The following is a 14746-nucleotide window of genomic DNA, read 5'->3' on the forward strand; positions in this document are numbered from 1 at the left end:
AAACAGCTCCAAATTTGAACTCTTATATTTGAAATACAGACCCTGGGACATGGTGCAATAATATATGAAATGCTTTGCTTTTGTCCCAGTGAAGGATAAAGTGCATAATTCTACACTTAAGCTGACATGTAATGCTGCTGTCTACATAAAACTAGGTTGAGAATTTTTTTACATAAATTTGAGTCTGCATATGGATATTATTCCCTTCAACGTCAGTAACTAGATCCTTAATACTTCTGTCAAGAGGTACCTTTTTTTTTCCTTTTTCTCTGAAAATTCAGCAAAACTGATGATGCTGAATGGTCAGTAACTTCCTGCTTTCATAAACTTTCAAAGATAGACCATTCAAATGCTTTCACTGGAGATCTGTGTTCCCGACCATTCCTCTCTTCATTACTCACTGCTACTTACTTATAAAGGTGTAGGTCCTTAAACAATATCAGCTGCTTTGTGCTTTCTTTCTTTTTTGGGTACATCTCAGACTGACAGATCTTTTTTTGTTTCATTTTATTCATTTATTTAGTTTTTTTATTTAACATGTTGTTTTTATATAAAATAAAGGTGTTAGTTCTGAATTAGATAAATTTTAAACTCCCTGGGATTCTGAGGATGAGCAATGTGGTATTATCTTTGTACTTTTACAGACAAAACATATTCCCATTTTCTCTCTTGCTAGAAAAAGCATTTAACTTTCCTTGAAGGAGTTTACATTCTTGCAAATTAATCCAAGTGGAGCAGATCGTATGAGATCAGGTGAAGCTGGAAGATCTTGACACCTATTTAATCTAAATCAGGATCTTGGGTATGGCCTCAAGTCCCAATGTGTAGTCTAAAATCAGTGCTTTTATAAGAACAGCTTTTCCATCTCTTTTTTCATATTTACTATATACTGAATACACTACTGGTGAAATAGCATAATTATATATGTAATGCTCCACTTTATAGCCTATCACCATAGGGTGAGAAGAAAAAAGATATTCCATAATGTGTCATAAGAAAATAATGGTAGTTTTCCTAAGCTGGTTCATCTGTCTTGTGTCTGTGTTATGTGAGCTTACTGGTGGCCAGGTCTCTACAGTGCACCAAGAAAACCAACACATTTGCTGTTGCTGATTATTGCCTTACTGTATGTCCTGCTTTTTGTTACAGCAGAGACACAAATGGGTCCCTTCTGGGTTTGTGAAAGAGAACAGTTTTACAACACAAACCACTAGTAGCTAACAAAGAAGCAGCTCTGCAGATTGCCTCTAGTGAAAGTTGCATTTTGATTCCACTATTTGAATTGCTTAGTAATGTTCCTATAAAAATATCTGTTAACTTCCTTGGTGTCGCCCTGAGCAGCTGGCTGTGCTACAGCTGGTTATTTGTAGGGAAATTCTCCAATGAATAAATTAACAAAAGCATTCTTTTCACAGAAAGGAAAACCCTTACATTCTTCAACTTGAATATTCTGTTCTGAACCTTGAAACTATCTTCTAAAATCAGGATGAGAGTCCAGGTAAGAGTCTGGAGCGAGGGTCAGGTTCTTTCCTTCTGTACTTGCAAATAATCCAGCTGACAAGGTGAACATGTTAAAAAACCCAAACAAAACTCCAGAACCAAAAGACCACAGAAAAAGCTCTGGAATTCATAAATTTTAAATTGCTATTAAAAAACTAAAATATTTTATGTCAGCAATTTTTTTTTCATTAGCTGTTCTGTGATAACTTGACATGTAGAATGTTGGCCTATAAGCTCATGGTGATGTGGTTTATAAATTTGTCAAGCTTTATTTAAGCCGTGCCTTATTTCATACTTTAATGAACTATATTTGGAACTGTGTGTATTCATGCCTTTCAGGTATGTCTACTCTCATAGAGGCTGAAAAGCAGGATAAATTAGTCCTCACTAGTCATCATGTCCTTACGTAGTACTGACAAGCTAGACTGATCATTTGGAAATTAGTTTGGGCATTTCTTATACTGCAGGAAAATTGCCAAAGCTTACTGAGAGGGAATTAAAACCTGTCTTTCCCCCTTCCTTCTCTGCTTCTTCTTCATTGCTTCAGTAGCTCTGACAGTCTTACTGTGTGGTTCCCCTCCTGCCTCCCCTCTGCCTTCATCTGTTTCAGGCTATCTCAGTCCTGGATAGCCTCTTGTTCTCGTTTTGCACTCTTTGTGAGTTCTTTCTGTTTTTTTTATATACCTTGCTTAGTGAGTGAGATAAATGCAGCCACAAGTTATCTGAATAAGCATAGGGCATGTGTTTCTCCCTAGTGCTGGGATTTCCACAGTAGCTCAGAATTGCATGTCCAGCTTTCACTGGCATTTGTCTCCAGACTCCCATGCATAGAGCCTGCTTTGCAAACATCACCCAGAATTTATATGCTCACCTAGTATTCTGTAGTCAGCAAGTCCCTGAAGGACTGTTTTTCCCTGACAAATTGTGCAACCTCTAGTCTAGTCAGACTTCTCCAGGGGTAAAGGTGTTCCCATTCAAACCCTGTCTTCCTTGCCTCAGTTTGATGGTCTCTTAATCACGCAGCTCTGATTCTGTGTGGAGTCAAGCTCCAGAGCAATCTGATTTCAACATGAAAAACAATCCCCACCATTGAGTTGTCATACTGCATAATGGCAGGTGCATGCCTCAGGCCTGGAGAGAGCAGGTGTTTTCTTAAAATTGCTTTGGTGTTGGAGAAATGACAATGTAGGACAATATCCTAAGAAGTTTCTCAGCATAAAATGACTGCCTGTGATTGCCTTTTAGAAAAGTTCTAGGTACAGGTTAAATTCTCTTCTTACCCCAATATGTAAAGATGATATATTTATATCAAGAGAAACTTAAGGATGTTTTAATTAGGCCAGAGGACTCTGACCTGACAGATGTTTATATTAATGCATTTGCAGTGTTGGGAATGAAATCAGATTGCCTAAAGATCTTTCTGTTTGATAAATCTGGTTAGAATTATGGTACCACAGGCTATATGCAAGAAATGCTGTGGTGATGACATAATATATATGTGAAATGATGTAGTGTTTCTACAAATCACAAGGTGAAGGGATAGCTTATCTTCAGATTTTAGCACTTGCTACTGCAATTTGAATTATATTTTTATACTTCCATTCTGAAAACTGTCTGCAGTCATATTTAATTTAGGAGAAAAGCACATAAAGTAAATTAGGTTAAAAAACCAAACTCTGCATTTTGTAATGTTGATTTAATAGTAAGCAGCCCAAAAAGAATATAGTAATGATAGGGCATAAATGTTAGCATTATGTACAAATAAATGTCAGGCATCAGTTTCCTTATAAATTTTTCTCAAGAACTGAGTTAGGATTGATGTCCCTTGTGACAATAAGTACAGAACATCTGACAAATGCCTGGCAAACAAGAAGTTTATCAGAAAGCAGGTTATAGGAAATCATATAACATTCGGCACTGATCTCTCCTGAGTAATCTTCCCTCATTTTCCTCTACCAGCTTAGTGCAGATGAGATTGATTGTAATGATGGACATTTTAGGCCCCCTGGAGAGAGAGGGTTGGGAACTGGAGAGAACACACATCTGGGAAGTTTCTAAGGAGCCTGGGGAAAGCTCAATAAAGCAACAGGGAAAAAGAAAGACCAGATGGTGCCCTGACTACCAGATTCAGAAATGGAAGATTTTCTGTTTAAATAAAAGTTCCATTTTTATATCCTGGTAAGATCCATGAAGAAGGTAGAGGGTGTAGTTACTTGATACAAAGTAGATGGATGTCTTACATATTAGTTGTCCCTTTGTCCTTCATCTTAAGAGCTTCAGTGTGGTGACATTCTTGAGATGATTATGATGTGTAAAACCATAAAGAACTCATTTAGCCATTAAATGTGAGAAGTTGGTACACTATGATTTTCTGATTGAATTATGGTAATAAGTGTACAGGTGACAGTTTTGACAAGTCTGGTAAATAGAAAAGTATTATAATATTTTTCATTATCTCATGAACTGTGAAGGTACTTCTAAACTGTGGTTCCCATTTTCTCTTGGAATTATTGTTTAGCTAGACTCAAAAATATATATTCTTTTTAAAGTTATAATATTAAGAAAAGAATAAATTATGCTTTTAAATTACAGTAAACCAAGATTAAAACCAATAATTTAATTTTCAGGTGCCTTAAAGATGTCTGTGAGATGTGTTTTCCCCTGCAATTTAATCTGTATTTTTAGGAAATTTTAGAGACAATCACGTAGTGATGCTTATTGCTCTATCCAATAATGTTAACATATGGAAATGTGGTTTTGTGAGGGGCAGCTGTTTTTGTGATTGGCAAAGCTGAACTCTGATAATTTCATATTTACAGAATATATCCTCTTAGGTTTGTGGTCAGAACTGTTAATGAAAATTGTAGTGTTTATGTTCTTTGTGTGTAGTGTTTATATCTTCCACAGACTTCATCTTGGGAGCAGGAGGGAAAAGCTGTCCTAGAAGGGAGAGAGAAGCTGGGACAAGGATCCACACCACAAGTGCAGTCAGTTTTGTTCAAATCAATGTTTTTGGCAATTGAACACTGGGATCCTGAGAGCAGCTTTGGGGGCTGCAGCCTCTCCCCTGCTCTGATGACTCAGTACAGTGTTTCTAATTCTTTCAAAGAGCTATTAATAGACAAAAAAACCAAAAAGATTCTAATGCTAGGTTTGTCCAAGTTCAGACTTGTCATGTTTTCATAGACATGCCATTTCAGTCTCACAAGAGAGGAAAAGTTGAAGGGTGAGTGGGTGGAGATGGGGTGGCTGTCCTGATGGGTGGCTTGTGAAAAGCTTGCAAACACCTATTAAAATGTATGCTTCTGAGTGCTGCTTACATCTGGGAAATTTTTAAGATATATTCGAAGTTAGCTGAGTGTGAAATATGATTCTGAGGTGATTCAAATTTTGTGAACCACAGCAAAATTGGCCAATAAAAGGGTAATAATAGTAAGAAAGAAAGTTACAAAATGCTTGTTAAAAGCATAACTCAACCCAAAAAGTGGTTTTTACAAATCTGCAGTTGTCTTCTACATGGTTTTTAGCTGTAATATCTCAGAATAACTAACTCCAAGTATTTTTAATATAGTGAAAGAAATACATTATTTCATTATAACCTTGTGGTATTCTACACATTGTTCCAATTTAATTTCTTACCGTTACTAAAAGGAGCCTAAAATAAATTGAAATGGGGTTTGATAGCTACCTGGATCTATCTGTGCATTGAACCAGGCATGCATCTCTCCAATTCTATTAATTTTTATGTGAAATAATCAGTGTGTATATATGTTATTTATAACTACTGTGCTTTGTTGTGTAGTGAGAAAATGGCATGCCAATATTCTGCTTTCCTTAATTTCTAGTGCTGCAGATCTTCTAGGGAATATAGATAAATAAAAAATTCTTATAAAACCCTATAGATTCTGGTCGTGGAGATTTGGTTGGTAAATTTTAAATGTCTCTAATATACAGAGTGCAATACTCTGAAATGTCAGTTCTTACCTGCCTTTGGTTCCTGTGGGACATTTAAATTTCACACAGTGGGTATGCTTTGTTTTTTCTTTTGCTCAGGCTTAACATTCAGACAACCTGTTCTATGTACTCCAGCCATTGTTTGCATCAATGAAGTTGTGAAGTTTAAATAACAAATACTATTAAAAAAATTACATGCTTTTAGAGTAATTTTGTTAGGTGCATTCAACAGAAGTAATGGCACCTAAATTGATAGCATTACTGGTAATTTTATTGTGGTTTAGAATTTGGCAAGCCTGTGAATGCTTCTGCCAGCTGGGCCTTTAGACCAGGCTGTTTAAAGAACAGTTACACGCAGGAAAAAGCCACTCTTCTTTCTAAACATCTAGTTGTATTTTCTATGACTAGCAACTTTGTTTTACAAGTAACAAGGATAAAATAAAAGAGGCTAATTCTTTCTAGTTTTCCCCTTATTAATGCAGCCAATTTTCCAATGGATGGAACTTTCACACAGCCGTAGAAAACTGAAAATTTTTATTTGATTGGAAAACCTGATTAAAAAAAACTGCAAAAAGATGGCAGAAATAAGTTGTGGGGGTTTGTTTGTTTTTTTCTCTATTTGTTTGTTTCGGGTGGGTTGCAGAGGGGCAAGACTTCAGATTCTCAATATTTCAAGTTGGCAGCATCCAGTTAAATTGTTTTGTGAGAGCTGGGAGTTTGCTGGCTGATGAATGCATGCTCTGTACTGTGTGATACCATGCATATAAAATGGTTTATTGAGCAAAATAAACAATTCTCTGCAGTCTCCATCAGACAACTCTACATTTCTCTGCAGTCCCATAACTGACAGCTATGACCAGCCAAGTAAACTCTACCTGTGCATTTGCAATACCGTCTCTCTGTTTCATATAATTTAACCCTAAATGTCTCCTTCGTAGTGCACACCTGTCACTTGTTTTGTTAGTTGGAAATTTTTGATAATCTAATTGTGTTATGTTACACACAGAGTGTAAAAAATATTTTACGTTAATATTTACCTGTGAAGCTTAGGCTGTCATAGACCCTCTGCTTATCTGTCTAATATCTTATATGAAACAGTTGTTATTTCCTAATTAGTATGCATACAATTTTTCTAATCATTATTTTCAGTTAGCCTAGGGAGGATTGAGGTAGTGTGTTGTTTAGGTGTTGCCTTTAAAGGAACAAAATCCATGCAATTTATTTTCATTATGCAATTTTCTTATTTTTCAAATGCAAAAAGTGGCACTTAAAGAAACACAGGGACCCTAACTTAAGAAAGGTTATATTCCTATTTCAGAATTTATTTTGTCCCTGCTAAGTACATCCTTTTATTCAGCCCTTACCACTGATTTCATGCTTTTATCTACTTGTGTCAAAATGCATAGGAAGAAAATAGCAGCTAGCAGATATAGCAGAGCCACTGTAATTTCATCCAATATATCAAACCATCTTTTAAACTTTAAAATGGTCTTGTTTTTCTGGTACACAGTTATTAACAGGAAAATATTCTGCAGTCTTCCAGCATCCTTCATTACTGCTAAGTATCCTGAAACTAAAATGAGTAGAACCTGTACCTTGATGATAGCTCTGTGTTTCTGTGCTCATTATTCTTGAAATCTGCACAGAGTCAATATTCAGATGGAGATGAGAGGCTGATAAAAATCAAGGTAATGTTTTTAAGGTATCCAATATAAACAATAGTCTATTGACAGTTACTTGGTAATTTTGTGATTATGAAGTAAATTCAGAAGTTAAAAAGAGGCACACAAGGATAAGCATGTTCAAGGCTGTTGTGCCATTTCTGCAAGGGACCTTTCTGTGTAATTTCTGATCACATTCACCACTCCTGAGAAGGGAAAACTCTTCAAAGAACTTATCTTATGGCTGGTAAATTTGAAATCACTTTGAATAAGGGAGAAGTGGTCTTATTCCTGATCTGCATCAAGGTAATTCATAATCAGACAAGTTTCTTGCTTTTAAATGACCTCTTTGCAGACGCATGCTGAAAAGGGTAATTTCGTTAAAGAGAAACCCAGAGTCCATGTGAAGAGGAGCACTGTGCAGAGGTACAGACACTGTGATGTGCTTGCCTTTATTGCTTTTGAGGTAGCTGTGTAATGGTATCCTGGATTAGTGATAATAGGAAAATGACAGCAGGAGACTGGGTCACTGTTCTATTTTCCTTATTCTTTAATAGTATTAGGAAGAAAAGCTTCCACACAAAAAATTTAACTAATGAGAGAAACACTTGGGTTTTTGAACATTTACGGTACACTATGTTTTTCCACTAATGAGATATTAAAATTTTATCATTTCCATTTGACAACCTTCTCAGCACCCTCATGAATTAAAATCCAACCCTACTTCTCTAATAAAATTGTTAATTTATGACTATTGTGAACTTCTATAGCATGGATCAATATTTATTTTCTAAATTGGTATCCCACTAAACTTATTAAAATAAACAATCTGATCACAGAAAAAATATTTATGTTTCAATTGAGTAAGAAGCTGCTTGAGTCTTACTTCTGTATTTTGAGAATTTGAGGACTCCAATGAAGACTTAAACAGCAGCCTGCCTAAGGCAATGAGTAATAGTTTTTATGATTTTTGGTCAAAGGAGTCAGCATGAGGAGTAAGAATGTTTCAGTTATTCCTGTCACTAAGAGAACAATTAAGCCTTTGAGCAACTCGGTGTTCTTGGCTCCAAAAAGCAAATTATTTAGACCAGTTTTGGATGCTTTTAATCATAGACTATGTGCAGAGAATCAGACTATCTCATGGCACTGGAAGATCAGACGCTGACTGCAATTCATTTCCTAGCACCATGTGAGATGCCCTCAGGTTATCCAAGACCTCTGTGAAGAACTGGGAAATATGACACAAGATGAATGGGAGACCTTTGGTCTTCTAGCATATCACCTGGAGGCCAAGCCAAAAACCCTAAAGCATCTGAAAGGATACTAGATGCTAGATGCCTATCTATGGGCAAGTGTATCAACCCCTCCAGACAGAGTTTAAGAATAAACAGTTCCCTGTTTTTATTGGAGCCCCAAGTGGATAGATAGTGCTGGTGTGTTTTGAAAATTTTGTTTTCATACTACCTTGCCTACGCTTTCCTTTCCAAGCTTTCTTCTCATTATTGAACCTTTTTCAGTTTTGGGGATTTTAGGGTTTTGGGTTTTTTTTTTATTTGGATGCGGCATTTGCCTTGGCAGATGTAAAGATACATATTAGGTTGAATCTAAAATATTTCTTTTCCTATATTTCCCATTTGTAAATGTTTTTGAAATTCAGGAAGATAGTTTTGTTGGTTTATCTAGTCATTGAACATGAATGCTGTCCATAATTGTAAAAGGGGAGAGTGCCCTGTGATGTGTGTTTTCAATGTAATAAGTTAAGTAGGCAATGTTTATGAAGCAGCTGTTGGATGTAGTCATGACTGACTGCTCAGAAGCACAAGGTAAAAGCACTGATCAGAAGCAAAAGTGTGATTTACTGTGGGAGAAAGTCACTAAGGGAAATTCAAACGTTAGCTGGGGCAGTGGAAGGTTGTCTGTTTTATATGGTAATGAATAGCTCTCTCCAAATAGGGTCCTTGCCTTCCCTACAATGAGTGCAGATAGGAAGGCTTGTTAGAGGAGATCTGATGACTGTGCCTCCCTAAACCAATGTTATTTTCTGATCACGCCTTACTATCTTAGTACATTTTCCATAACAGAACATGTAATTTAGCTACAAACAAGTTGCAATGAAAATGTTAGAAATAGAAATATTTTATTTCTTCCTCTTCTGCAGATTTTCTTTTCTGACATAATTGAAAAGCACTCATGATGCAGAATTTGGTCTGCATATCTGCAAGAAGAATTTTTAAATCAGCTGGCTTTCTGGGGTAAGGACCTCACATGGGAATTCCATGTGAACTGTTGCTTATTAGAGCTTTCCTGATTTCTAGTGTCACTTTTACAACGTTAGCTGGTGCCAGCACACAACTGGAGAAATGTTGATTCATGCAAGTTTTAAGGATTAATCAGGATGAGAATCAGTACCCCAGAGACTCAGAAATGTGTGCAAACTCTGCTGTTCCAATGCCCAAAAATCTCAGACAGGTATTTCGAGTGAAATTCTTGTGTGGTTTTTTCCCACGGAATGGCTAAGTAGAAAGTGAGATATTGTTGGAGAAATAAAAGTGGTTTATTTTCAGTGACAGAGAAAGTGGGAAAGGAGGCCATAGGGACTGTTCTAATCTCTCCTGCATGGTTATAAGCGAATACATCAATTTTTGTCTTTCTCTTTTTTTTGGTTTTTTGTCCACCAGAAAAAAACCAGTGTTTTATCTATTGTCCAGTAGTTTCCTGAATTGACTCTCTCTCCTATGGACCTCTTAATGCAGATTCAATTAAAAAAACAAAGGATCCCTATTGGGAATTACCTTGCTTTTCCCTGATTTTTATTTTTAAGTGAAGGTTATTGCACTAACCGGTGCAAAATAAGGAAAATGCTAACCTGGAATGTATCTAATAATATGCAGGTGGAACAGATGTGTCTGAAATTTAGTGTTGTCTGTTTTCTGCAGTTCAAGAGCTGTACATAACAAACATAATAACGATGCAGTTAAGCTGTGTTTGCTTTTTTCCTCATGAGAGGAAGGTGAGGATGCTGGAATATGTAAAGGGTTTCCAGTGCTTCACCTGCTCTCTCACACATTTCCCAGTACACTTGTGCACCTCCTGTTACCCTTTGCTTCCTACCATCTCTGTGGACTAGATCTGCTGAAACAAATTGCTTAAGCAAAGAAATATTTATGATTGACAATTCATTTTTCTGCCCTTCTTCAAAACTGAAAGCTTTGGTCTCAGTAGACAGAAATAAGAATACAGTTATCTCTTTAGAAGAGACTTGCAAAATGTTGGAACTTTTTCAGCATGGATATGACTTCATTTTAGTCTCTGTGGGAAGAAAAGAACCAAAGCAAGGAGTAGGAAGAAATAGAGATAGTACAAGACCTTTGGTTAAGGGTCTCTGGGGAGACTGATGGAGTAAAAAGCCCACTCGTACAAAATCATACTAAACTAAAATGTACATTTTTCAAAATACTTTAATGAATATTAATGAAAAGTATCTTAAATGGGAAAGAAATTTTATTGTCTTGAAAGGGGTATTATTCAGTATTAGAAACAAATCTTCTGCATGTTCCAATTCCAAAAGTTATATATATGTTCTTTTACTGGAGAGTTGCCCAAATTCTAGCTTCTTAAAAACCCAAGCATTTTCTGAAGTTTTAGGCTGCATTTACCTTTTGTGCACTGAAAAATAATGTACAAGATGCTTGTAAGCACTATGATTGTTGGGATGATTGTATGAATTAAACTATTTGGTGGTTTTTGAACTAATTTTCTTTTCTTAGGTTGTTGGAAGCCTGCCTGTTTAAATGCCAATCTAATCCACTGGAGCTGGTTTTCATATGTGCCAGGGACAACTGAAATCCTTGGAACATTTGAGATAAGTACAAATTATGTAAGAGATTTTTTATGGTTTTAAAGGAACTATTTTCAAACTAATTTTATTTCTGAGTAACAGTCACTTTGTATTCTCAGTGGATTCATTTATATTCAGGGATACTCAGCATAAGTGCTTTAAAACTAGACAAAAAATGCCTTGATGTATTGCAAAGATCTGGAATTTCTATTTTAAGCATGAAACTCATCTTACCCTTATCAGAGGAGCCAGAAGCAAAGCTCCATAAAACACAAAATTCTACTGTTAAACAAGTATCCTCTCTTAGTGTGGTGCAAGTGTATTGCCTGGCCCTTGTTTTTACTGAGCAGTTGTTATGATCCAAAGGCACGTGGGAACCATGGGTCCTCTTTGTGCTAGGCATAGTACAAACTTGTAAGAAAAGGGACAGTCCCTGGATGAAGGGTGCAGGTATACTTGGCTTTGCATTTGTGCTATTGGGACCTAAAAATCCTTTAAACTTTGTGTTTATTTACCTGTGTTATCTGATAATATACCAAGGAGTCGCTGTTCATTATGTTTGGAGTGAGCCATTCATTATCTTTCAGACAAACTTCATGTTATAGTAGCAGCAGCAGCAAAACTACTGAAATGCAAATGGCATCTGGAGAACCTTGTTTGATGCCTGATGATCTGGATCCTGGTTTGGTTTTGTGCTATGTCTTCACACCCTTTCAAAATATTTTTATTAAAAGACACACCAAGTGTAAAATACCACTCAAAGTAGGGCTGTAAATACATCTTCATCCTATTCTTGGGACATGTTTTTGTATAATCTTGGTTCCCTTCACTTAGAAAACCTGAAAACTTAAAAAACAAGTTTGGTACAAATATCTTTGATAATGATCCTTAATGTTTTTCTATGGTATAAGAGAAAAATAATGAGGCCACCTCAGGAACCACAGCATTGACAGCAGAAGTACAGCTTCTGTAGAGTTTGCACTTTGTATTTATGAGGTGCCTTTGGTGGTAATCTTTAAAAATTCATTTTTAGTTCTGTTTTCTTCATCCATACATTGCTGGGGGCTAAAACCTAAGGTCTGGGATAATCGCTGCTATCCTACACTGATCAGCCTCTTAAAGAAAGAGAGCTTTTTCACACAGTGACACAAAGTCTTGGGGTTGCTACAGGTTTTGATTAATGTTATTGCAGGACTTTTTTCCTCTTTGTTTTCCTGATACATATATGTTTCTTTTAAATTCATCTCAGATTTTTATCTAAATAGGACTTAATGCAGCTTGCATGTAACACACTCCTTGTCAGGTAAAGAAAGGTCAAGACTTGTCACATATGAACAGATGATACGAATGCTTGCCTTAAAACACTTATTCATTCAAATTGCTTGGGAATACAGTGCAAAGAAAATATCAGTTCAGATCTAGTTTAGATACTAGACAGATTTTGATCTGGGTTAAAGCATATGTATTTGAAACCAATGTCAGTGGCACTTATCTCAGATTTATATCCATGTAATTGAGAAAGTCATCTGATCCTCTGTGGCTGGTCTGTCCCCTAAGATTTCCTTTACTTGTCTCATGCATCACAGAGATGTGATGCCTCTGTTCTCTCATATATAAGCTGTTAGATACATGTCTCTCTTTGATCAAGTTATGTTTGCCATTTTTGTATCAATCTTTACTAGTCCAACCCTGTTCCTTGGTCTAGTTTATCTTAAAATTTTTGAATGGCAGTCAGAGAAAGTGAGAGAAATATCAGGATATTTTCATCTGACCCATTCAGATTTGAGTACCTATATTCATCACTGCTAAAAAAATGTATGTGTTGGATTATTGTTGTTATCATTCCTGTGTTCAAAAACATACTGAATAGGAGTCAGAATTTTTTGAAAATAGAGTGGTATGTGAAAGGAGTCCCTTAATGTTGGGAGTCCTGGATCAACATTTCTTTGGTGTCTTAGAGCTAGGTAAGCTGTGAGGGGAAGACTGCTCAGCTGTCCAGTCCTTGTTGCCACAGCCTTTTTCTCTGTGCTTTAATGAATAATTCAGTCATGCTGGAAGGGTTTTCAAATGAGGTATAAATGATCACTTTCCATGATTTTTGTAAGATCCATCTTGGCAGTAGAGGGGAGCTTGGCTAGGTCTTGGAAGATGCTGAACCACCTTTCCCTCTTCTGAAAAACATGTGATATGGCTTTTCTTCATCTGTTATGATCCTAAAACATTTAACCTAAGTACCCTTGTTACAATAAATTACTGGTAAAATCAGTGGAGGATTATAGCATTTTCAGATTACTATTCAGTTAACTGAAGATGTGAACTGTCTTCTGGACAGCCCTGTTTATCTCTGTTTTAAACCAGGAGCCTGGACTGACTTGGTTTCTAACCTGAAATATCCTGAATTCTAGAACTCATGTCTCAGTGTTTTGCAGTAAGAAGCATCTAATTTGATATTCTTTTGTCACATACAAAATGAAGCAAAGACTTTTAAAGTTGTGTAGACAGCCACACATCTAGGATTGATGGGGTTATTTTCTTCAATTTTAGATCAAGTGCTGGAATTACCTCCTAACTAAAAGATTTTCTGGATATTAATGGCTGTAGAATATTTGGAAATGTAAAACTGAATAATCAATTCTTTCTCTTATGTTATTTTTGTTACTTTTTTATGTGGAAAAAAGAGTAATTTGCAATACCTTGAATAAGGTGAAGTAATACAAGAGTGGTTTTCAGTACATTGATTTTGCTTTGTGATAAAGGAAGTGCCAAATGGTTCAGTGCTCCTAGGTGTATATGAGTCACACTTCTGTTCATCTCATTTTGAAGTGAAATGCTCTGGAAATTGAGTATATGAGCAATGTTGGATAGTCAAGAAGATACTGGTAGAATGAAGTAAGTTGCTTGAAATTAATTATTTGGGAAGTGCTTTGCAAAGCAGAACTGTAAAGGAGGTAAAATTTTAAACTGGCTTTTTGAAATCTGTGCACTTTATATTAATCAGTGAATTAGTGACTAATATCCCATTTTATTTTTGTGTAAAGTACAAGATCTGAAAACTAAAGTACACCTATCTCCAACATACATAGCCTTCAAGTGCTTTGTCCGTGAAAAATGTATTTTGGTTATTCATTAGGAATTTTATCTGTTTTTTAACTTTGGACATTGATTTCACTGTTTTGAGATGCCTGATATTCTGAAAGTTGTGTATTTTCTAGATAAACTTAGATCCGTATCCCACATATTTGTTTTCTCTATTTGTCTTCACTTTGCCTTCAAATGAATTTTTGGAAAACAATTTTTATTTCTCATTTAATTTTTTCCTTCTGTCCCTTTTGAAGACATCTGAGTTCAAGCTAAAATTACAAGTGCACAGAGGTATGATCTTTGATAGCATTGAAGTGTGTTAATGTTTGGATAGGTTGCTTGTGTGTTTGAGATCTGAGTTAACAGAGTCCTTTAATGATTTCTGACACTGAATATCAAAGCACACAAAACAAGCAAAAAACCTGCCCCTTACTATGCTGTCCTCATGATATTAGACACCAAAGGCCATTTTAAAAAAGTAATTTGGCCTCAAAGTCCTTTGCATTTGTTCTCCAAATGCCTTTGTAATTTCTGCAATTCAATGTGTATTAAACAGATATATGCTATACATAGTACATACTTTTTTTAATGGAGGCTTTGCACTGGAAGGTTAGCAGCATTGGAGGTGTAGGGTGCTCCCATGGGAATCTTGGTATGGCACAATAAACAGGCCCATGGGGTGCACTGAGTGTATTTATCCCACATTATTGAA

The sequence above is a fragment of the Agelaius phoeniceus genome, chromosome 4, assembly GCF_051311805.1.
Source record: "Agelaius phoeniceus isolate bAgePho1 chromosome 4, bAgePho1.hap1, whole genome shotgun sequence".
NCBI classification, from domain to species: Eukaryota; Metazoa; Chordata; class Aves; order Passeriformes; family Icteridae; genus Agelaius; species Agelaius phoeniceus.